This window comes from Rhamphochromis longiceps, linkage group LG5 (genome assembly GCF_057381845.1).
Source record: "Rhamphochromis longiceps isolate RC_006_pf linkage group LG5, R_longiceps_female_GT1.1, whole genome shotgun sequence".
Lineage (NCBI taxonomy): Eukaryota > Metazoa > Chordata > Actinopteri > Cichliformes > Cichlidae > Rhamphochromis > Rhamphochromis longiceps.
In genome coordinates, this window is record NC_140561.1 from 33906874 (window position 1) to 33930489 (window position 23616).

Genomic DNA, 23616 nt, shown 5'->3' on the forward strand with positions numbered 1-23616 from the left:
TTACCCTACTATTACTAATTACTATTACTAAACTATTACTATCACTCGGATGCCTTTATTTCCACATCATTACCCCCCTTATTATCCAGTTACATCAGTTTGAGTAAGGAGTGGGCGATATAAACGATATACGATAGAAACTATATAAATTTGGCCAACGATAGAGATTTTGACTATACCGCTCTACCCCGATAGCGCATGTTGATGATGTCATCAAGCTGCGCCTGTTTTGGCCGAAAGTGTCACAGCGGCTACAACCATTATCATCTGCAAATTATGCCGGGCAACAGTCATAGCAAAGAGATGAAGCACTTTTGAAATACGGGGAAAGCCAAAAACTGCGCTTCCTCCACTTCCGTAACATTGATTCATTAATGTTGAATTCTCTCGCAGCTGTTCTATTCCCATGTTGTTGCAGTATATTAATAACTAACCTCGTATTGTGGATGAATAATCTCAGTTGTTCTCCTGACTGAAGTTTGCCCCGTGTATAGCATCCTGCTATGCGATTGCATTTGTCCCTGACCTGTCATGTTTAGGTGGAAACCAGCGAGCTAACTTCCTGTTAACTTCTAACTTCGGTTAAATTTAATAAATTCTGTTTTCATGGATGCATGGATGTTAAACTTAATTGTTACACTTGGTAAAGCAGCAACGCTGATGATTTTATTAAAGATGAAAGAATTTAGACAGTTTTTAACTCTCAGTGTTTGTTTGACTTTGGGACCTGAAGCGGACAAAGTTTTGGACCCAGATTACTGGGTCCAAATTATTACAAAGCTCCTCACTACGGCAGCCGTAATGCTCTGACAATCCATCAAGCAGTGCGGCTTACCAAAGTTGTACTAAAACATTTTTTAGCAGATTTCTGCATGCCAAAATCGGTTTGAGGTCAGTAAGCACAACCAGAATTCATAGGCACACTCTCGATTTTTGAGAAAATTAAAGGATTTTAAGTGTGCCTTACAGTGTCGAAAATACATTATACAGAAGAAAAGAATATATCGCGATATATATCGTTACTGCACGTACTTCAAATTATACCGCAATATGGATTTTAGGCCATATCGCCCAGCCCTAGTTTGTGTGTAATATTACTCAACTGTAACCACTGTTGCTACCATGATATTGCTTGATATTAACTGTTATTACTTTGTAATTGCATTGTAATAACTCAGAAATTACCACATTATTATGTAATTTTTTCTGCTTTGTTACTCAGCTACTACTGTAATAAAAGGTGCTGCCACAAAAACTACAATAATATGCTAATAAACTTTATTACAACGTACAAACCAAAGGAAAATAGAGACTGGCATCAAGGGACATCAAAGGTTAGTCAATCAAGCAGGTTACTTTATACATGCTGATATCAGGTGAACTCAAATGCAGTCTTACCCTTATAGCCTGAATGCTTCCAGCTATTTTCTACCTGCTCTCGTGAGATTACTCTGTCAATAGATTTAATGACTAGCTATTAATTTTCAGTGGCATAGACTCAGGCGGCTATTATCAGAACACTGCTGTAAAATTGCAGGGTAATCTTCACTCATTATGGTCACTTAATATTATCCCACGGCCTTACTGGAACACCTGCTGCAGAAGTTAATCAGTTGTGGCTACTAGTGATGGCACAAGATTTTCTATTTGTCTGAAAATATCTAATATTTATATCTATATTCACCAGATTACAAAACCTCAGCATAATTACTAAGCACACAGACTGCCTAACGATATTTAAACTCATGCCTCACGCCCACCAGGTTCAGTACACAATACAAATTGCAGTTTCAGAAAGACTACACTGTCAAACTGCCACACAGCATACCACTGGATGGAATTAAAGTCGTGAACCAGCAATATAAGTAAGTAAATAATATTAACTTCTATAGCACCTTTCAAGAAAAAAAAAACAAACATCAAGTGTTTCACAAAAAAAATACCAACGCATAGATTAGTGAGAGATTACCTAGGGAAAACTTCAATATCCCCCGATAATAATAAACGTTCACACTGCAGGCGCAAGTGCATCAAATCCGACTTTTTCGACCCTATGCGACCCATATCCAATCATGGTATGACAGTGTGAACGGCACAAATCTGATATTTTCAAATCCGATCTTGGTCACTTTCGTATGGTATGTGAGGATTTTGAGAAAAACTCTGAGAATCTATGGCTTCAGGTAATGAACCATACTAAGGTTATAGATCAATTTCAGCCAGAAACACATATTTCAGATTATCAGTTGGATTAAGACTTATGGCTTTTATCTACAATGTTTTGTCACTTCTACACGACAGAAAGTGCTTTTTTCATTGTGCACAAGCAGAACCGGCCATCTAGTCTGCAAAATCTGGAGAGCCTACAGGTGTAAGTCATGATATGAGTAATGTGAAATGTATTTAAAATGCTCAGATAGACATTTTGTGGGTGCAATGACTGCCTATGAAATGGGGAAAAGAGTGTCGATGTGTGGTGACGTGTTGAAAGGGGCAAGAAAACAGAACACAGGGAGATGCAGGAGAGTGCATCTGGTTGTGGCATAAACATTAATTACTCCCCAGCTAAAGTGCAAGAAAGGCTTGACGACAAAAAGCTCTTAACTGGGCATGATGTATACACACTGTTTAAACTGTACATATATTTTTATGCTACATTGTTGTTGTTTCAGTGCTTTGTAATTTTTTTGTGTTTACTGTAGTTTCCTATGTTGCACTGTGGTGTGTGACTACTGCAGTACATTTAAAGAATATCCACTTTTATTAGTCAGGAAATATGAAAGGCAATACTTTTAGGGAATTAAAAGACAATGAACACACTTCCTTTCATGCAAACTAAAAAACATGACTATTTGATGGTGAAAGGAACTTGTTGTTTTGTTGTTAAACTGAAGGTCTGGGGCATTTATTAGGTTAATTAGAGTGTTTTGCAGCAGCTACCTCTATCTCGTTTTGGAAATATATCTTTAATATTTCAATAAATGTGCCTGAGAACTACTCAGTTTACTTTTGTTGTCAGGGTCCTGTGTCTCCTGACCCAGCGTTTTTAGTTCTTTGTGATTTTTTGTATTATTGTACTTGTGAGTTATTCTATCGTTTCTAGTTTTGATCCCTTGCCCTTCATGTTTCTCTGTGCCCCCTCTGTTCTGTGTAAGTGTGTGTCTTTGCATGTTTGAGTTTCTTGTTTTCTGTCACTCTGCAGTGTGCATTATGTTCTTATGGTTGGTCTTTTGTTACTCCCTCAAGTCTAGTTTCTTGTGTTCCAAGCTTAGTATTTCCCTCTGTGTATTTTGGTTCTTAGACCTCTGCCTTATGGTTTATGTCTCTGTGTTTCTTAGTTGCTGTCTCCACTGTGTCAAGTTCGCGTCTCTGTGTGATACTTCCTGTTTTACCTTGAAGGTCCGTGTCTTATGTGAATGCGTCCTGCTTTGCTTGCCTCGTCAGTCCTGATTTCTCCCAGCTGTGCCCTCCTTCTGTGTCTCATTCCCCTCGTTACTTCCCAGTGTATTTAAACCCTGTGTTTCTCTGAGTCAGTGTCGTGTTGTCCCTCAAGCTGTGTGTTTCCTCGTGTGCCTCTCTGCAAAGTGTGAGTTTATATTTTCCCAGTTTAGTTTTGTATGCTCGTTTTCTGTGACCAGCAAATAAAGCTGTAATTTTGAGTTCATCCCCTGAGTCTCTGAGTCCTACATTTTGGGTCCAACTCCTGCCTGCCGCACAGCGATTCATGACATTTGTAATACTTCTACACTACTATACTTATACACTTGTGTGGCTACAACTGTAGCTTGCCTCCACCAGTGTGTGAATGTGAGAGTGAATGAATAGTGGAATTGTACAGCGCTTTGAGGGCCCCGAAAAGCGCTATATAAATGCAATCCATTATTATTATTATTATTACTTGTACACTGACAGCTTGTGTAATGAGAAATTCCCATGTTTGAGAAGGTACCAACAAAAATGACATCGCTTTGCTGTTTTTTTTGGGTAGGTTGCCAAACACAAACTCATCAGTCCTGATTGGCACTCTTTTAGCCTTCTTGTAATTGTAACCGCATAGGGTTGGGAATTTGGTAAGTTTCAGTTTTACAGACAATCGTTTAAAACACTTCAGTCTGAACAAAAGGAAGCGCATAAAACAGAATCCTGGATTAGCCGTTGTAGCAATAACTGCAGGATAATCTCCTCTGGGAGAAACCAGACTGCTTGCGTAGGCATAGGCTGCTAGTTTGTTCCACTGCATATTGATCAAAACATTCCAAACTTAATTTTCTTTAGATATTTGCAAGCATCAGAGACACAGGGGCTTCCTTTTTAATAAATATATGTAGCAAGATGTGAATGTCTGCATATGAAACAAGACCTACAAACAACATTTACAAACAAACCACAATATTTGGAATGCTGATCAAGATAAAATGCAAATGATATGAACATGAAATGCAAGTAAAATGTCATCTACAGCCACCGTGGGAAGACAAAACATCCCCAGACAAGTCATGTTACAGTCAGAGAATCTAATTTCCTCTGTGACACTGTATTGATGTTAAATATGGAGCAATTTATTTTTACATGTATTTTGTAGGGACTAACCAGGAATGCAGAGAAATGGACCAGTGAATCTGTCAGGAATGACAAACTTTGTATGTTAAACCAACATTTTGAGAAATATTCTCTTTCTTTCTCTGAGTTATATATACATAGATCTATATGGATCTATATGGATATAAATCAACGCTGCTTTAATGACTCTTGCTAAACATAAATCTAATGACTTGGCTTTGCGAAGTAGATTGGAAACCGGGTGAAACAGTGCAAAAGGGAAAATCCATAGCTAACTTTGGCTCCATCTAAAACAAATTCTATTATGTTTTTTTAAGGTTATTGTTTCACGAGGGGGCTGTGTGCCAGGTAAAAAGCAAAGAAACAGTCCTACCTCTAACTCTGCATGAAACCACAGCTTGTAATATTTACATTTTGCCTTGTAAGGATTACACAAACCTGATATATTATGTGGATGGCTAATGTGTTTTGGCAAGAGCAGGCTGGCTGTTTCCACCTGCTTCCAGTGTTTATGCAAATCTAAATGGTTACTGATCACAGACAAATGAGAGTAGCAACATGTAATGATTGGCAAGACATAGCACTTTTCTTGACATGTTAAATTATTTACATCATTTTGTTCCACACACCACGCACTGTGAATATGGAAACCAAATTAAAATCTGTTTTGGGAAAGCTCAATATATTAGCAGACAGATTACTGTTGCATTAAACAACAAAAACGATACAAAAGCTATTAAGAGCAAAATGTTTGATGCCCCAGAGAAGAATATGAAACAATGGAAAGAGAAGCACCAGTGATGTGTTTTGATAAGAAGTCAGGGGGAGGGGCAGAAGCTGCGTGGTTATTTGGGTCAACCATGGAGAAAAGGATGGAGTGACACCTTTGACAATAAAAAGCCGAGATGAAGTGAGGGAGGAAATTGGTTGGACACCCCCACCCCCCCAGAGCTTACTACTCCATAAATAAACAAATAATCAAGGGGAATTTCTGCTATGATGTAACCTGGCAAATCTGGGCAAAACAAACTGGGCAGCAATGCAGCGTGGGGAGTGGGGTAAAGAAGTGGGTGTTTATCATGCCTGGTTAATCCATTAGCTACATGCCGAGAGGGGCTTTTGTTGTGGATAGCCCTTTGCTTCGCGTGCATAAAGGCAGATCGCAGTGCGGGAAAACAACCGCTGAACAGCTTCTCCCACTTTTCATTAAAGTCAAGTAACGATAAAGGCGACACAGACACTATTATATAAATATGACTGTATCTAAATTGAAGTAAAATCATGCAATGAGTTATTCATTGTGAGCAGAAACAATGCATTCATACCAACCCGCACATGCATATACAACCTCAAACAGTGGCGGCAACCTCCAAAATGAATTACCATCACGCTGCTTTGTTTAACTCTTGACTTTTTCCCAAGTATAACCTGCAATCTTGGATCCGCATCCTCAAAAAACAAGGAAGAGCATCAGGAATTCCTATCCCTCCACTGCAAGTGCATAAGCATCAAAAAGCATTACAATTTCCAGGGTGAAAGGCCAGTGGCATCAACGCATCAAAAGAGTAAAACCCCCAGACAAAGGCTGTCAAAAGACCGCAAGAGTAAGAGAGCACAGCCCACCAAGAAGCAACAAAAGCTTACCCCGAGTCCTCCATCAACAGCGGCTAATGGCTAGGAGAAAAAAAAGACACGTGGGCTTCTCCAGAAGGCAGCCCCTCTCTTCCTCTCCACCCCTCGTATCTGTTTATTATTGCTCAGTGCTGCCTGCCGTCCTCTCTGTCTGACTAAGCCACGGTGCATCAGTGTGCATAGCAGGAAAACAGGAGCCGAGAACTCAAATCTCTGATATGATCAGCAAACTTTACGTGTGTGCCTGCTTCACTGAGAGAGAGATAATCCTATGGTGTTGTGCCTGAATGGCTCAGACAGAGTAGCAGAGGACAGAGAAGAGGAAGAGAAAACGCAGGGTGGGGGGAGACAAGCTGCAGGGCTGAGCACTGGGGATGCTTTACTTTGGTGTGTGAGGTGTTCAGTGATCATATTGTTAAATAAAATGCATACAAAGATTGTGTTTAGGTAACCTTTGACTGGTCATGTTAAAATAAGACTATTCAGCAAAAGAGAGACATCTATATGATTGTATAAAAGCATGAAACGACTATAAAATAATTATTGAAGTTGATAATTGGACTTTTTCAGATTTAGTACAGGCAGAAACTTAAAGTCACATTTCTTTAGACCAATACTGGAGGAGCTTTGTAGTGTGGCATAAGTCAAGCTTACGAAGCTTACAAAGTCAACTTCTACAGCAAATGTGGCAGATCACTTGATCTCCCCGCCAGCCCCCATCAACTGAAACCCTTCAGAAAATGCAACCAAGCTCCACCACAGTTCTCAGGGCTTGCAAAATTGCTAGCCCGACGTCCCGGGGCTAGCGATTTTTCCAGTCGGGCTACCAAAATCCACCTCAGCCTTGCCCGTCGGGCTATCATAGGAAGGAAGGATATGTCAATGCTTTTGCATTCTTTCGCAAATGTAGCTGAGTAATTATGTCATCGGCATCAATGAGCCACTGTCAATATGTGACACATTGAAATCGCGTTTAAATTTGTGCTAGTTTTTTGCTTTCACTTTCACTTTGCGATGGCGCAAACTGTGTATAAAGAACAGCAGCACTGATTGGTAAGTCACAGATTAATTGCGCACCAATTCCTCTGGCATCGTCTTATCAATCGTTAGCTTACTATCAAACATGACAAGTGAAATCTCCTGCAGCAAGCTTAAACATGTGAGAGGTTGATTGCGCAGAGAATTGCTGATTGTTATGTAAGTATGTGTGTAAAAGCAGATGGATTTACGCAGGTATTTTAGTTCTTTAGAGCCAAACAAGACAGGTCAGGGTGAAGAAGGGACAGCCAAAGAAAAGCTTACCACAAAACGGAAAAGTTATGACAAATCAGACTACGAGGCAAAAGGAAAGCGCAGCTTTTTTGGTTTAATGGACAAAAGAATTTATGTGGCTGGAATATGACGAGCTAAATAACATAATGTTCTGCCGGGTGTGTTGTGAGTTTCCCTTGATTTCTGAGTCGACAACCGCCTTTGTTACTGGGACCAGTCATTTTAAGAAAGACCCCATCAGAACCCATGAGAAATGCAAGAAATGCATTATTGCTCAGTCTGCAGTATCTTTCCTAGAACAAACACCAATTGCAAATACCATACTAAAAATAAACCTGAAAATCAGTTTAAAACAGCGTACTATGTTGCAAAGAGTGAACTACCATTGGCAAAATTTAGCAGTCTTTGCAAACTTCACAAAGCAAATGTCCTAGATCTTGGTTCCACTTGCCTCTTACCTGTGATTTCAGTGGAAATTTCAAATTCAGGATCTGACATTCATATTCTACACAGTTCTTGCAAGTTCATAGAAATTTCTGTTCAATTAGGACCAAATATTTGAGTTGATGATTGTAATTTGTTGTTGTAATTTGTGTTTTGAATATTTTTAGATTGATGTTTTGTTTCCATGTATAATATTGTAAAGGAAACAAAACATCAATCAAAAAATTGTCCTCTTTTTTTTATTCGGGCTAAATAAATTATTTTGGGCTACCAAAAACTGAAGAGTGCCTGCTCGAAGGGCTATCAGGGATTTTGAAATTTTGCGAGCCCTGGTTCTACATGGTTTAATCATATATATCATAATCATATATGATTTAATCACTGTTAATACAGACACTGTTACTCTCAGGTTCTATCAGATGGTGTTGAGGTCTTGGGTCTTTAAGTGGACCTAGCTTGTTTAGATTGTCCCAGATACGTATGCATATCGATACGATTTCAGTGACACCAATGCAATTATCAGGTCTACAAGTCTGATTCTTTATTGATTTCTGATCAGTTTTCTGTGTAAAAGAAAAAAAATGTTCACCTACGGAGGTCTTCAGCATCGTGTTGTTAAGCGAGTCTGTACACAGTGTAGAAACAGAAAAAAAGATTCAGGTACGCAAAAGTGCAACTGCTATGACTGTGATGCTACTGACTCTCAATGTCCAATTGTAAGAAAAACCTGTGTCTAACTAACAAGGTTGCAAGGGGAGGATGCAAATACAGGGCAAGGAGAGGGAAAGCATAGTCAAAAATCTGAGCACACAGTGGTCATCCACAGAAATGGAAGTAAGGCAAAAGGCAACGTCTATAAATCAGTCTAAAAGCATATATTTTTACAGGATATACTAACACTAAATTAACAGAGAAGGAGATCAATATATACCAAGGAACCTGAAAAGCTCGACTAAACACACAGGATGATTAAAGGTCTGTACAAGGACGCTTCTTACTTGAGTACTTCACTGTAACTTATAAGGCAGACAAAGGAGCTTAGAAAAGCATCTGGACTTCTTTAAGTTACTTGAAGACGTTTCACCTCTCATCCGAGAAGCTTCTTCAGTTCTAAGGTCAAATGGTGGAGAGTCCCAGATATAAACCTAGTGGGAGTAACCCCCCACAGAGGGACAAAAGGACCCCCTGATGATCCTCTAATCGCCTGAGCCAAGGTGTGAAACTGGGTGTGGGTCCCAATCAGCCAGAGTTTCGGGTGAGTTCATTGTGAAACCTGGCCCCACCTTATCATGCGAATTCCTGAGGTCAGATGGCCCAGGATGTGAGTGGGCGTTAAGGCATCTGGGAAGGGATCTCAAAACTGGATTATAGATGGCAGAGAGTTGGTGTCGTAAACCACCGCCTCTGTTCAAAGATGGTCGCTCACAGTGGACATAGATGGCTTATTTCACTCCTCTTTCAAACCATCTGTCCTCTCTGTCCAAAATGTGAACATTGGCATCCTCGAAAGAGTGTCCTTTATCCTTAAGATGCAGATGGACTGCTGAGTCTTGTCCTGTGGAGGTGGCTCTTCTGTGTTGTGCCATGCGCTTGTGAAGTGGCTGTTTGATCTCTCCAATGTAGAGGTCTGAGCATTCCTCGCTGCACTGTACAGCATACACCACATTGTTAAGTCTGTGTTTTGGCGTTTTGTCTTTCGGGTGAACCAGTTTTTGTCTGAGCGTCTTGCTGGGTCTGAAATGCACCGGGATGTCGTGCTTGGAGAAAACTCTCCTGAGTTTTTCTGATACACCGGCTACATGGGGGATGACAATGTTGTTGCGTCTGTCTTTCTTATCCTCCCTCGCTGGTGTCTGATCTTCTTTTCTGTGCCTCTTTGCTGACTTTAAGAACGCCCATTTAGGATAGCCGCACGTTTTGAGTGCTTCCTTTACATGTGTGTGTTCCTTCTTTTTTCCTTCAGGCTTAGAGGGAACATGTTCTGCCCGGTGGTGTAGGGTCCTTTTGTCCCTCTGTGGGGGGTTACTCCCACTAGGTTTATATCTGGGACTCTCCACCATTTGACCTTAGAACTGAAGAAGCTTCTCGGATGAGAGGTGAAACGTCTTCAAGTAACTTAAAGAAGTCCAGACGCTTTTCTTTGCAAGCTCCTTTGACTACGATGACCTGGATGACTGAGAACCTTCACAGACTTATAAGGCAGACCCAACCCGTTCCCGATCAAGTTGTGTTCAAGATAAGAGATTAACAGGTATGAAATTGCAACCTACAGATGAATCAATGTTTTTCTGTTTCTGTATTTGAATAAATGGACTTATATTAAAAAAAATGATTAAATCACAGTTCATAACGCTACTCCTACGCTAGTTCAGCAAGGCATTAATCATAAATTGTCCGTGTGATCTGTTGTTGACATTTAAAATGGGTGATCACAGTACGCTCCACGACCCACACAAAGGCTTCATAGCTTCACAAAGGCTGAGAAGATGATGCAACGTCAAAGTTAGTTCTGATTTCTAAACAAAAGGAGGGAGGGAAGATCAGAAGGAAAAGCTACAGAACTAGGAAGGACCAAACTCTTTCAAGATTTAAAACAAATCCTTCAGAAGTAAAAAAGAAAAAAAGCTTAATTTTATTACGGCATTAATTCCTTCAGTAGACTGCCGTAAAAGGCAAGTATTGATTATGTCATAGGGAGATTACAATGATACTAAGTGTGTAGGTGACCCTGAGATAAACTGACGTAAGCTGCTGGGAATTTGTATGATGGCCAGAGAGCATTCCTCTGCTACTAACAGGGCAGCTATAAAATATTTAATAATTAACAAGGAATTCAGAACAAAAGTTAAGCATATAACTGAACATTAATTATTATTTTTTTGTTTATCAGCTGCTGGGTGGTTACAGTTAGAGATGGCAGGCTAGTGAGCCCCAGCTGCAAAAGAGCTGCCTAATTGGTGTTTGCTGTTAATTGGATTGCACTGTGTTATTCTGGCACTGGGGTTGGAAGGGCAGTTTGTTCACTTCTTCATATTTCTGCTAATTGATTGCTTAGTTATTCTTTACAATAGTCTTACTTAATCCCCCGAATGTCTTGCTAGCTCATTTCTGTTGATGCTGGAACTCAGTTTTTAAGTTTTGTAGTCATTTTAATTTTTTATTAGGGGTGCAACGATACACAAAATTCACGGTTCGGTTCGGTTCGATACTTTGGTGTCACGGTTCGATATTTTTTCGATACAAAAAAAAAAATGTTCATGCCTTTTTAATTTGTCATTTATTAAAATTATAAATATATATTTTAACACAAAAGTACAGTTTTTAAATTTAACCCTAACCCTTGTGCGTGTTGTTTTTTAGCTCGTCATATTGCAGCCACAGAAATTCTTTTGTCTATGAAACCATAAAGCTGCACTTTCTTTTTGCCTTATAGTCTGATTTGTCATAACTTCTCCGTTTTGTGGTAAGCTTTTCTTTGGCTGTCACTTCTTCACCCTGACCTGTCTTATTTGGCTCAGCAGAACTAAAATATATATCTGTCTGTGAAGGTTCTCAATCATCCAGGTCATCGTAGTGAAATATATATCCTGCCGCACTCACATAAGCTCAGCGATTCTCTGCGCGATCAACCTCTCACATGTTTAAGCTGCGGGAGATTTCACTTGTCATGTTTGCATAGTAAGCTAACAATTAATAAGACAATGTCAGAGGAATTGGTGCACAACTTATCATCACTCACAGATCAGTGCTGTCGCTCTCTATACACAGTTCGCGCGATTGCAAAGTGAAAGCAAAAAAACAAGCGCAAATTCAAACACGATTTCAATATGTCACATATTGACAGTGGCTCACCGATGCCAATGACATAATTACCCAGCTACATTTCTGAAAGAATGCAAAAGCATTGACATATATTTTTCCTTCCTACAATAGCCCGACAGGCAGGGGAGAGATAGCCCCGGGACGTCGGGCTAGCGATATTGCGAGCCCTGTATCTGATTGAGGAATCACTCATCTTTGGAAAAGAGAGTTTATTACAGAGAAATGTCTCTTTCCAAAATAAAAGCTATACTATCCGCTTCTTCTGGGCTATATTCTCAGCAGCATATTAAACATATCAGGTCTCCATAAGGAGAATCCTGTGCTAACAGCTGTCTAAATGACTCGGCTAAAGTTTGTAGCATGCATGCTTGTTGTTTTTGTCTTTGCACTAGGATGATGTCGGTGTAAATGTGCAGTCATATTCGTTGTGTTCCCACTAGTGCTTTCAGGTTAATCTCGTTGAAATAACCTTAACGCCACAACACGGCAAATCTCCGTTAACGAGCTACCCTATACAGAGGGGCTAGACGGCCAACACGTTAACGAGCTAACTGCGCTAACACACTAGCTCCCACCCATGTAATTGAGCATTGCATGGCACATCCAACATACTGTTTTACTTTAGTCCATGACTCGCTTACCTTCAGGGTCATACGTCACATGAAAACCAAAATAATTCCAAACGCCAGATCTGAATGAGGGCGGGGAGGTCCACTTCTGTCTCGCTAGCTTGCCCTGCGCTCTTCCTTCTGACCATCCTGTCTGTGTTGAGTGCTCAGTGAATCTGCGTTCGACTACTCCGCCTAGGCTGCACTCTCGAGCCTAGGCGGAGTAGTCAAATGCAGATTCACTGAGCGCTCAACACAGACAGCATCGTCAGAAGGAAAGTTGATAAAATAAATTACAAATTTTGTATTGTTCTTTTTTTTTTCTCCCCTTTGGTTTTCTTTCTTTCTCTCCCCCTCTTTCTTTCATTCTTTCCCCCTGTCCTATCCCACAGTCATGTCTGTCCCGTTTGCAACTGAAAATAAAATAAATTCATAATTATAATAAAGGTCAATCAAATGGACCAATATGATGATCCACTTAAAATAAATCCTCTTGGCATCTTTCTTGGCCTCAAGACAACAATTCTGATGGCTATAGATCCAAACGGGACACAAAAAAAAAAAATTGAAAAAAATTGAAAAAAAAAAAATTGAAAAAAATTGTATTGTTCGATACATATGCGTACCGAACCGAAAGCACTGTATCGAACGGTTCAATATCGATACGAATATCGTTGCACCCCTATTTTTTATGTATATAAAAATATGTGTGTAATATGTAATGTAGGCCAACAACTCAGTTCCTCACAGTCTGTATATGTGAGACTCTTGATTTGTTACAAAAAGCTGACAAAATTAACGAAAGAAAGCTGACAAAAGATTAGCAACACTGCACCTTGCCTTATGAAGCCAGTTAGACAAAGATCAAATAATGATGTCCACTATGTGAAATTTTAATACACTCTAACACAGCGGTCCCCAACCTTTTTTGCGCCACGGACCGGTTTATGCCCGACATTATTTTCACGGACCGGCCTTAAGGTGTCACGGATAAATACAACAAAATAAAACTAGTACCGGTACCGAAAAAAAGAAGATTTATTCATAACACACATGAAAAGACCCAGGAAAACCGAGTTAACGATAAAAACGATAACAAAATAATGCTGAAAACCGATAAAAACCCTGAAAACCATACATTTCACACCTGAGCCTCAACTCTCGCGGCCCGGTACCAAACGACTCACGGACCTGTACCGGTCCGAGAACCGGGGGTTGGTGACCACTGCTCTAACACACATCCTCTGCCCCTCTCAGCTTGTGTACAGTCCACATTATTCAAATTCAACTCTTTTTCTTCCCTCAGAACCAACCTGTTCATGCTGCCCTCATCACATTCAAGTCCTATAAATAGAAACACATTCATCAATTATTCACACTGCTGTGTAAACAGTTAGACGAGATGAACAACCCCACCTCACGTGGAGAAACTCTGTGATCTCACATCACTGTAAAGACAAAAAGATCAATATAATACAGGTGCACTCCAACGGGCCTACACATAACATTTACATGTAAAAGTATTTTACATCTTGAAGAAAGTTAGATTTGAATCCTAGTACAAACTTTATTCTACAAACAACATGACTCCAGCTCTGCAAAATACTCTGGAATCACAGCCGATGTCTCAGCTGAAAACACGAAGTCTGCAAGTAAATAAAATGTGTATGATCAAAGAGAATCTGGATGCCTCTTGCCTCCCTTAACAGCTGCTGTTATAACAAAATAAGCCTTGACGAGAGGCACTTCTCCTGAGTGACTGTTTTACCATTCCCCGGTACAAATATGTTACAAAATTCTTTACTCAGTCAAACAAATGGAAAACAAAAACAGTGTTTATACCGTAGCAAAACAGACTCCAAACCTAAAGAGTTCTAAAAGAATGAACTTGAAATCAACGAGAACAAGGCAGTCTGTCAGCTCAAATCTTCTAGGCCTAGTTTTGAAGCCACATGCATTATGTTAATTTCTTCTATATTTTCATTCTTGGCCTGCACCAAACTTGTTTTTATGAAAATAATTCATAGCTATGTCATACTATTCTTTGTGAAGCCCCTCAGTTGAGCATCTGTCTAAAACAAGCAGTTCTATCTCCACTCTCTTTAAGGCTACCTTTCTTTTAAGCCAGTTTTCAGCTGACTGATGCCCTGGCCCAAACAGAAGATTGGAGCATCAGGTTTGAGAGCTCCTCTACTCAACCAGACCGGGGCATCCTAGATATTAAGGATTAACCATTTTAAGGATGTTAATTCACACTAACATCACACAGAGCCTAGAGCAGAAGAAAAAGAATGGTCCAGACCACCTAAAGCCTAAGCATTTGGTTTCATTATTCAAAATTCTAGCCATGTTTTATAGGACAAGCCACCCTTATAACAATATACATCACAGGAAATAAGGAAAAGAAAATTAGGTGTACATTTCAGGTATGATCAGTAGGATGCAAACAGATTGTTAGCAGTTAAACATCTAATTGACGAGTAGGAGAAAAAAGGTGTTTACTAACTCTAAGGTTACTTATCCACAAATGAAATATAGCTACAGATGGTCATCAACAGAGCCAGAAAATAAACAAAAGCAGACATGACTCATGTAGTAGCTGGAAACACCTTATTTGTGCTATTATTCTGTCTGTTCCCCTAATTTAATAATGAAATCGTCTGTGGTTATATCACTAAGAAGCCACTGTGAATACTTACAGTGGCACTACAGATCAAAGTCTAGCTGCAGGCATTATACAGAAAAAATTGCAGAGACTTTTGTGAATCCAGAGGTGACTGTGTGGAGTCTGAAATACCTGCAGCAGTTACACAGTCAGAAAAAAGGCAGCTTACCAGACACTTTGGCCATAGGTTACATTAGTCACAGGTACCAAATAGTAATAAACGTATGAACAAAATGTTGGTAGTTGAATTGCATAATGTATGAAGTATGAACATTTATTTAAAACTGTTGTCTGACAACGTCACAGGTTACATTGGTCTTTAATGCTACTAATAAAATGGTATTTGAAGGCATGCAAAGTAATGCCCATTCATAATTAAAGTGTGGCACAGGATCAGTCATAAAAAACCACAAAACAAAACCCTCCACTGCAATTTCACATTAAATACACACACACAGCAGACTAAAAGCAGACATTCAGACACATCAGTGCAGATCATAGTGGCTACTGAACCTGGTTTATCGTCTTTGTGGCCTCTCAGTCCTCGACAGCGTTGCCTCGAGAAATTCTGACAGAACTGACACCTGACACTGAGAGACAGTGTCTGTTTACCTGCAACTCTGACACATCCTGCAGTCTACCACGCCTTTTACAAACACACACTGCAAGAGTGAACTTTGACGTATGCCTGAGAAGACACATTACGCCATCAATAATTAGCTGAACGCGAGAGAGGGTGGAGACTGTCGTTCCTTAAAAGGCACCTTGTAACCAGGCACAACTGTTACTGCATATCTAAAGGAAGGCCGACTGATAGAGGGAAGGCGTAAAATTACTCGTCACAGGGATTAAAACGGGCAGAAAGGACAAAGGGAGGAGACAGTCACACGGGTGGTCAGATAAAGCCTGATCTGTGGAGCACAGACAGGGATGAGTCAACATCAGGGTAACATTTCAGCTGCGCTGCATCCACTCAATCAATACAGATTTGCTGATGCGAACGCTGCAGTCTGAGCCATAACATTTCTTTTAGAATGGTGCATGAAAAAAACTGAATGATAATGAGTGCCGCAACACATTTTAGGAAAATTCTAAATAGCTCTTCTGTTATTTAGCGTGATGCTGTGAATAAGAGGACTCAGAGCAAGCAGGTGTGCTTACGTGCTTCAACAACAGACAGAGCAGTGTTAAAACATCAGCCATAAACAGCAGCAGATAACAACATGCAGGGACCCCAGAATCAAAGAAAGCTAACTGCCTATCCACACAGACAGGCACTCATCTCCTCTGTACGTGCCATCTGTGGGTCATCTACTTGTGCTTTTCCCAGGGGGCGACTGCTCTGTTTGACCCCAGTGTTATATCCCATAATTGCACAAAGTAATTTATGACCAGTGTGCTGGCAAATAAAAACGGAAAGGGCTAGAGGTCTGGCTCTATGCCCCTGTACAAAAAACACAATCTTGTAATGCAGTCTTTTTTTCCTGCTGTGATTTGACAATTTCTGTTTTATTATTGTGCTGGGGCATGGCCGTGTGTGAGGCACTGGTAAAACTCTTTGAATACTTTGGTTTTATTGATTCATTGAAGACATAAAAGCAGCCTAGTAAAGTCTGGCTAGAATGAAAGTCACAGTACATTTACTTTCATTATAATACCCATGAGCTAGTTCCTCTTTAATTCTGTATAATGTTTTGATGACAAGCGGTGAAAAATATTATGTCCAACCTTGTGGTTTTAAACGCCATTAAGTGTTCAGAGCTGAGCCAGTTTTCTTTCAAAGAATTCAATCAATAATCCAGGACAAGTTTTGAGGACCCCAGTGCTCTTCATGCCAGTGTTTTGCAATGAATAATCTTTTTTTTTTTCATCATCCACAGCAGAGAGGCAGTGTGAGCTTTTTATTGAAGACCCCTGGTTCAGCTGCTGGGGTTAAAGTGTGAACCACACACACACACACTGAAGCCTGGACTGAGCAAAGCTGATGCTGGGCAGGAAAATGGAAGTTACTGATTCAGTGCAGCTGCTAAAAGCTATGAGATGCACACACAAAAGCCTCTGCTGTTGATCTCATGAATAAACGTTTCACGCAGCTAGAAGTGAGAGCAACTCAGAGGATACACCATCAGTGATACAATCAGGTGAGGGCAAAATATGCCGGCTGCTGTTCAACCGGCAACTTTGGGGCAGTCAAGTTGGAATCTTTTATATTCAAATTCGGTTCTGCAGTGCACATATGGTTTATGAACACAACGTGTAGGTTTAATTAATTAATTAACTTTTTCCATGCAGAAGAAAGAAACGTCCTTTTCAAACGCGCACAGTGCAGCGCATTGACACTTTATGACAAGCCGAAGAAACACTTAGGTTTAGAGTTAATCTAATAAAAATATTATCAGAAGACAGTTCATTACTGTTAAGCTTTCTCTATCATAAAACCCTTTTGACGCTGGAAAAACACTGAATTGAGTATTTCTGGGTCTTTCAGTAAGCCAGTTTAAAGCTCATTTTTGGCCTTGGAACATCTGACAATATCTTAGCTATTGTTCTGCTTTGATGATTTTACATGATGACCTACATCACTACAACAGGATGTTTATTATATGTAAATATGTGTTAGTGTTTGGACAAAACACCAATTCAGAGGCTTCATATTTTTTTTTAATGTAAACGTATCTTCTGACATTTTAAGTCATTAAATTAACTGGTGCAGTTCTAATCCATACAAACACGCATATATTTTCATACACAAACACAGACCCCATCTTTCACAAACCCAGTCACTATGGCAACATCAAGCCCTCTTCCTTCCTTCTCATTTGACTCTTAAGCTCTTCACTGATGCTATAAATCTGATGGCCGGAACCTCAGAGGACCGAAGCAAACCTCCAGCCAACAACCTCTAATAGCTTCTTCTTGTTCCCCTAAAGCTGTGAGGTCCTTTTGTAACGTAACACCTACAATAAAGATGCCCCAGAGATACGCACTGATATATTACACTCCAGTAAATAGAGGCATGCACATCACGTGACACATATCACATCAACTTATCCAAGTGCATTTGCTCAGTGAAGCTCTCACTGACACTCACAAAAACCTGAGTTGTGGTAAACTACAGCTAAAGAATGTCTTCTCGGGAAAAACACTGTGCCTGATGAAATTATTACATTTCAGAGGCATCTGACTGAAAGCCTGTACTGCCCTAATGGGTAAAAACAATTTGCGAATGAATTAGAATTTGAGGAAAAACAAGAAAAATAATTGCTTTTGTCTATAATTATTTTTAGATCCATTTAACTTGGGACAACTTTCAGGGCCCTGAGCCCCAGTTTGAAATACAGATTTTCATAAAGACTGCAACTAAGTATTATTTTCCTCATTGCCTTTTTAAATTAAATGTTTAGTCTTGGGCTGCATGTAATTAATTTTTTTCCCCATTAACTGTTTGGTCTGTAGCGCTTTAAACCTCTGGGGGGAAAGGCTGAGTCAGGTTAACAAAACATACACAAAAAACAGAATATAAACCTATGAAATCACCCATTTACCTTTAAAATACCTTTTCTCACAAAAGGAAAAAAAAATCAAAACTGAGAAAAGGTAATGGCTACAATATTTTGCTTCTAACATGTCTGTTTATCAAGCACTTCTAGTTCCTGGTAATGAAAGAGCAGCTGAAGAACTGAATTTATATGAGTATAAATGTGATGTCTGGATTGTGCTAGGAGCTGATCTGCACTGCACAGTCACTGTCAGACTGTGCTGATTAAGAATCTAAAGGCACAGTGCAGTGAAGTCAGACAGTACCTAAACACAAGCAGTGGCTGGGCAGACAATTTTGAAACAGAAAATGAGTCATTAACATATTACCCATGTAAATAAATACAATAGATTTGGCTTTAATTACTGGTTTGCTTTTAAGGGGGATCTGAGAGGTTCATACCAAACCACATATGTACAGGCAGATGCTGCATTTAAAACATCTATTAAGCTGAACAGATTTGTTGACTGATTAGTCGGTCTACAGGAAAATCATGAACAAAGTCAGTTTTGACCAAAGCTCAAAACTTAGTCTTAAAAGAGATCCAGATAGCAGACACGAGCCTAATCATCTTACTATTGGAACAGCAGCAGAAAAAAACAAATTGTACTTTTCTGCAGATTCTTTTTCTACTCTTTTTCTGGTTGAAACCACACTACACGAAAACAACTGGATCACAAAACAACACAACTCATCTACATGTATTTAAGGAGAAGCTAAGTGAAAACGACATCATTTCATGTGTCACTTCAGCTCTAAAGGATGGAGGATGCAAACCTTTAAGGGTTTGCAAAACAGCCCTGCTTTCTCTCACGATCCCCTGTGAGGATCCTATCTGAGACACCAATTACCTTCTAGTTCACAGCAGAATCGAAGGCCCTGCTCTCTCAACCGTTTACCTAAAAGCCTGAGCCACTAAAAATATATTGAGATAGCTATAAGTGGATCCCTTCCATTCAGCGACGGAAATTATTACCCGGAGAGTTTGTCCAAACACACAGCAGTTTTCAAAACATGCAGCAAAAGCACTCATCTGTTTTAATGTTGGGGTAATTCTCAGAGCAACTAAGATGAAATTAAAATTTTAATTGCATTCATCCAAAGCCAGACATAGATGGAGTAGCTTAGGATGTCTGAAGCCATATTCTAGGTTACAAAGGCTAAAGGGACACATAGAAAGAAATACTCAAGCCTAATTGCTTTCTTCCAATCGTCTAACATCGGCAGGGTGCACCAGATTTGACGTGCCAATCATGGAAAGTACAAATGACAACTGGAAGCAAACTGTTGTGTCTATTCCCACTGGGAATGACATATCCCTAATTATTCATACAAAAAGCAAAGACGGGCTAGGTTTTAGTCTAATTGATTACGTTAACAGTGATACTTCATCTGTCACCCTTCCTACAAAAATGGAGAGGGGCTGAACCACCAGCAGCAAATCAAATGAGTGTCACTAATTTTTCAGATAAACTAATCCAAGCTGGCACTCAAATGAAAGCTCTTTAACATGTGTGCACTCAGGCCTCCCTCTTTAAGTTTGTGGTCCTCAAACTGTGGGGCAGACCCCACTGTTGTGGTGAAGCATCAATTCATGATATATTACACTTGCTGGCAACTTCATTAACTACACCTTGTTAGTACTCAATTGGATCTCATTTTGCCAGCAGAACTGCCTTAACTCTTCTTGGTATAGACCCAAAAAGGTGGTGGAAACATTCCTCAGACATTTTGATCCATATTGAGATGATAGCATCACACAGTTCGTGCAGTTTTGTTGGCTGCAAATAGACAATGAGGATCTTCCATTTCTCCAAATAGCAAAGGTGCTCTGTTGGGTTAAGATCTGGTGACTGTGGAGGCCATTTGATTGCAGTGAACTCATTGTCAAGTTCAAGAAATCAGTTTGAGATGATATGAGCTTTGTGACATGGCACATTATCCTGCTGGAAGCAGCAACCAGAAAATAGGTACACTCATAAAGAGCTATACATGGTCAGCATCAATATTCAGGCAGGCTGTGGCATTTAAATGATGCTCAATTGGTACTAAAGGGTTGGGATCAAAGTGTGCTGAGAATCCCCCCACATCATTTCACCACCACTATCAGCCTAATCTGATGATATAAACTAGGGTGGATCCATGTTTTGATATTGTTTACACCAAATTCTGACCCTAAAAATTAAGACTCATCAGATGAGACAAGGTTTTTCCAGTCTTCTGTTATCTGATGTTGGTGAGCCCATGCAAATTATAACCTTAATTTGCTGTTCTTATCCAACATCTGTGGCACCTAGCGTGGTCTTCTGCTTTGCAGCCCATCTGCTTCAAAGTTCAATGTGTCGTGCACTCAGAGATGCTCTTCTGCATACCTTGGTTATAATAAGTGCTCTCCTTTCAGCTTAAAGTTAAAGGTTGTGAAAAAATCCCAGTGTCTACATGCAGGGCTCTAGAGTGCGACCAATTTGGTCGCAAATGCGACCAAATTTTTCAGTGGTGCGACTAAAAATAAATATTTGGTCGCACAGGTGCGACCAACTGTTCCGGTAACAAAAAAAAAATCTCTGTAACTCTCCTTGTGGTCAACAACAGACACACATTTTGCCCCTATCGTGGACTAAACCAATCAGAGATAGTCAGGGGCGGGACCTCTCTGATTGGCCGTGGTCCAGTTAAAAGTGCAAGTGGAAGAGAGAGGTGAGTAGCTTGAATAAAGCGATATCAATTCATTAACGGATTCCACACAAAGACCTAAACACGGAGCGGACCCAACACATCAGAATCAGCTTCGTCTTTCTCGGCTTTCTCACCCGACGGCCTGAACACGGACACGCTGTCGGAGCTTAGCGATTCTTCGGGTCCGCGCTGTGTTTACGTCTTTTTGCGCTGATTCTGAGCTGCAGGTTTTGTCTCTCTCCAACCAAAATTCACCGAGCCTGCAGCAAAAGAAGCAGCAAACTGCGCTTCACATTTGATCAATGTCGTCATGAATTCCCTCTGACTTTTGCTGTTTTGCTTCCACCACGATAAAAATCACACTTCCTGCACAGCTCTCTCTCTCTCTGTACTTCAGGAACAGTTTCCCGTCTCAAATCTGTTTTCTGCATTATTCATTCGCTTATTACCCACCAGTCTAGCGTTGTTTACAGCGCTTTTTCTTTTTTCACTTAAATGACCTCGGACAAGAAAGCCTAATTTCTGCTGTTCAATACTGAAGAAATTTAAATTTCTTAAAATTATGCAAAATTGCAGAATATTTCTAAGGTTATCTGCTATAAAAAAGCCAGACCAGGAAAATCTCCTTCATGTTTTCCTGTGTTTTATTCTCAGTTACTTTCACACAAAGGCATCTGCTGTGATTTTCACAATTCTGATGAAGTCTCATGTGTATCAGTACTGATAAATGATCAGAATTATAATATTTCTGACTGTCTGAGGCTAAATTGAATCAAATCAGGACTTTGAGAACCGGAATTGAATGGATTATAGAAATCAGTGATGATACTCAGCCCTAGTGAGCAGCCTAGGCCTGAGAGAAGTGGATGTACTGTAGCTGTGGGTAATAAGAAAAGATGAAAAGAACTATTGATAACTTTTCTGTTAAGTTAAGGCCTGATCTGTCTGAAATTCATAGCCAGTGCTCTGACACGGTGCCATCAATATTTGAATGCTGAAAAAGCACAGTGTATCCAGAAAACACATTATATGCTGCAGTAAATGCACTGCCCAAGTGTCCCCTCTCCCCATGGCCTTTCAGCAGCAGACAGCAGCAAACAGGTTGTCAGAGGAGGCCAAGATGATGATTAAGTTTTTAACATTTTCTACAATATTGACAAAGCACTTTAAGCACAAGTTTGTTAGTTAATAATTTAGAAATTAATATTGTCTGTATGGACTTCCCCCCCCAAAGAAAGTGCACATGTAAAACTGCGGTGTTAAGCGATGCGGTTGAAAAATTTGAGTGCGCCTAACTTTTGTGCCGGTACGCCTAAATTTTTAAAGTTAGGCGTACCGGTGCGCCCATGTCAAAAAGTTAGTCTAGAGCCCTGACATGCCTAAATGGACTGAGCTGCTATCATGTCTTTAGTATTTTCATTACTGCTCCAGTCATCGTAGCTGAATAAACCTTCCTAATATTCACATAATAAGTTTATAGACAATACACTTTATTTTTCCAAAATGTGGGAAATTTCCTTGGTACAACTGCTAGAAGAATAGAATAAAAAAGGACAAAATACACATCTTAATAAGAGAAAAGTAATTTCAAATAAAAAAGAATAAAGTTTGATGATGAGAAATGAGCTGCAAAGACTTCCTTATAGTAAACAACATGAGAGGCAAAGGATTTTGAATAAGCTTATAGACTCAAAGCAAAGCTCAGTCCACTGGATGGACAAGACTGTGCTTGGAAAATAATTAAGGTTTAATCTTTAAATGTTTATTTGTAAAAAACAAAAATTAAAAAAAAGCACAATTTCATCAATTCTCCAGAAACGTGTCACAAATGCGGTGTTTTATCCAACTTTTAGCTGTCAGATCTCAAGTGTTTACAATTATGGAGAAGATAAAACATCAGATCCTCAAATTGACAAATAATGTGAATAATTAATAAATAATTGACACTGTTGTCACCAAATTATTGGTTAATTAACTCACCAGGTTAACATATAGCAAAGGACATCTACCCACATGTACACAGTAAGCTTTCTGTAATGTAGAAGAAGTGTTTTTTTTTTTGTAAAAAATAAAATAAAAGTGACTTTAAAAGAGTATTTTGGGAAATAATTACTTCAGGAAGTTCAAAATCAAATTAGCAGTACACCCTCGACCTCTTTCAGGTAATGGATTAGAAGAGCTGCAGGCAACCCCAGTTGTCAGTTTAATACACAACTGTTCAGCCAGATATTAAAGCACATAGTAAATGGAGTGGTACTTCCACAGTGCCTTTCTACTCAATTCGGGCACTTCTCTACTTTTGGTAAGTCTCATTCAGCCAATCACGCACACGTTTATACAGCACTTTTATCCTTACAGTATGAACATGTTTATGTAACTGTTAGTCCTCCTGGTAAAAT

At 39.7% G+C, this 23616-nt stretch overlaps 1 protein-coding gene across 1 annotated transcript in view; it reads right to left on the minus strand.

Annotated features, from left to right (window-relative positions):
* Positions 1-23616, minus strand: part of pacsin1b (protein kinase C and casein kinase substrate in neurons 1b) — a 38650-nt gene that overhangs the window by 14012 nt on the left and 1022 nt on the right. The window lies entirely within an intron of this gene.